Source organism: Pinus tabuliformis, chromosome 3_2 (genome assembly GCF_031772625.1).
Source record: "Pinus tabuliformis cultivar Carrire ecotype Pingquan chromosome 3_2, CPIR1, whole genome shotgun sequence".
Taxonomy (NCBI): domain Eukaryota; kingdom Viridiplantae; phylum Streptophyta; class Pinopsida; order Pinales; family Pinaceae; genus Pinus; species Pinus tabuliformis.
Genome location: NC_142302.1, coordinates 903,696,667 through 903,699,769, shown reverse-complemented (window position 1 = coordinate 903,699,769; position 3,103 = coordinate 903,696,667).

Here is a 3,103-nt window from a genome sequence, read left to right as displayed (position 1 = left end):
TTTAATTGCCTTCCCTCATAGAGGATCCTCGTACTCCCCTCTGGAATGCCTCTCAGCTTAGAAATTTTGTCTGCAGGTGAAGATACGACCTCCCATTCATAGACCCTAAGGAATCTAGATTTTCTAGCTAGGGTTTTAACAAATATTGGAAATTTCTGGATCCTGAAATCCCCAATACCATCCAACGATTGGATGATTGGATCGAGAGCCAAAAAATCTAGCTTGGGCTTCAAGCCTTACAGGAAAGTTTTGTCAACCAGTTTTCTAATAGTCTCGCACCAGTACTATAATGGCCTACCAATATCATGAGCACTAGGTGGCAGTTCTTTCTAGGTTTGAGGAAAGATATCATCAACTTAAACGATGCAATGTGGAGTGGAAATGGTTTTGAGGGTTTCCACAACACCATTAGTCGCTGCACTACCATCTCTTTGTGGGTAGTGTCTATGATGATGGGATCATGGCTAGCTGTGACAGTTGGGAAAACCATCTCCTTTTCCTCCTTGTTATGCCTTGATGGCCTGAGAAATTGCCGGAAACCTGATGCGGACATGCTTTCAGTGCGTTTGTTTGAAAGGCAAAACGAGATGTCCCTGAATCTCCAGTGAAATCCCCACAAAGCATTAAGGGCATTGACGATGGTAACATTACAGAGTGTGGTGGTAACCTCGACTCTCATGGCATCGACAATGTTTTTCGTATTCGAATAACTTTTCCTAGTTATAACCTTCATTATATCTCGAGGAACTCACAAGCAAAATCAACCTCATGCCACACTATTACAAGCTCAACCAAATTGCCAATTCTTCTCAATACAAACAAATAAAAAAATAATATTTACATTATTTATCTTCAAAAAATTTACAACTCAATATACATAATTTCAATATATACACATTCAAATAAAATATTCAAAATATCAATTACTTATTTAAAAAAAATATTAAAAATATCCATTTTTAACCGAGTAAATAAAATTTATTAAAAATACTCAGCTCAGAAAACATCACTAATATAGAATTTGTAGATTTTCATGGTAAAAATTTTAAGAGTTTTGAGATCCCAAAACATCCACAATATTCATTTTTAAATTTCGACATTTCAAATCACTAATATAAAAGAGGGCGTATATGGTGTTAATGACATAACGCATTGATAATTGAAAATTGAAAATTCAAAACATCTTTATGGTAAGCATTGGAAAGGAAAATTAATTGTATGACCTTTAAGTTTACCTTTTGTAATTAAATATATATTCCTTGACATGCCATACATATAGGAATTTGTAGATTCTTTACCTGATATTTGGCTTTTCTCGTTAATGGTTTTACTTTGTAGGTTGCTTAAGTGATACCATTATAAATATTTTCCTTTTGTTATTAGATATATATTCCTTGACATGCCATCCATATAAGAATTTGTAGATTCTTTACCTGATATTTGGCTTTTCTCGTTAATGATTTTACTTTGTAGGTTTCTTAAGAGATACAATTATAAATATTTTACTTTTGTTATTAGATATATATTCCTTGGCATGCCATCCATATAAGAATTTGTAAATTCTTTATATGATATTTGGCTTTTCTAGTTAATGATTTTACTTTGTAGTTTTATTTAGGGAGACCATTATAAATATTCTATTAGGTTCATGATGGTGGGCACCTAATGTGAGACCAATGTCCATGAGCAATGGAAGGAATATTCCTGATGTATCCTTGACCATATCTCAAACAGGTTGGAGATGATGCTAGAGCACTAGGTCCAGATTTCCAAAGATATAATCAAATATAATAGTATTCTTGCATTAGGTAATAAGATTCCATTCTTAGCTTATTAATGTTTAGTCAATCCCCACCAAATCGAGAAAAGATATCACTCCTTAATATGAAATTCACTTCCATTTAAAATAAATAGGGTCAAATGCATAAAATATTCCTCACCACCTGAAATCCACATGAACCATATCCTTGAAAATAAAGATAACCCCGAATATCAAAATGATATTTGTTTTATAATTTATAATTTTAAAATAAGATATTATAATGAAGTAGATATATCTTATAAATTAATTTATAGAGATTAATTTATATTAAGATATTAGGGTTGGAATATTTATTTGTTACATTTATTCAGAAGTTGTACTTGATTTCAATTATAAGATATGGTTGGTTGATATGGTTGGTTTATACAGGTAAGATAGTTGATAAGGAATAAATATATTAAAAAAAAAAACTTAGTTTACTAATATTTTTCTTAACTGTATCTAAAGGAAAAGACAAAAAAATAGACCAAAAAAAAAATATGATGCTCAACAATAAATCTAATTACAAATAGGGTTTATCCTAATTATCATGATCAATCTTCTAATCTTTTGTGAAGGCATAGCAAACATAGTTCCCTACAATGCATCTTTGAAGCTTATGTTCACACCAAAAGTATTTCCCTAAACAAGCATGTGGTTTGGTTATGACATGTTTTTTTATGGATGGACGATCCTTAAAAGAAACACTAAAACCATCGTTATCTTCCTTATAGGTGGGATTGGATGGTGAATTTGGTTTTAGGAAAGGAAGAGTTGTAATGGAGAAAACATCCTAGGATACTATAATAGAAAAAGAAATTATCACCTCAATATCGTGAATCTACTCGAATATAGTAAAGATAAATGTTTAATTTTGGATGAAGCAAATCTTACATGCTATCTTAGGATCAACATGATCCTAAACCGTGTTGATCCTAAACCGTCAACACTATTCTCATTATCAAGAATCTCGCTATTTCTAGCAGAATTTACCTATCTTATTGTTCTACTCAACTCAAGTACCAAAGTCCTATAAAATTCAGTGTTTTATAACCATATTTTTATTTCCATATTGTATCAATATACTCATTTTTCTTCTTGCTCCTGATACTTTTCACACTAGTAAAGAAATTTTTTTGTGAATTTTCTAAACGATTAAAATGCATAGCATTAAGCTAAAATGTTCAACCTTAATTACAACACAACCAAAAATGTTTGTAATTAATATATCTACTTTGATGATAACATAAATGATGTTGCAAATGAGATTGATAATAACGATAGCATTAGGAATGATGATGT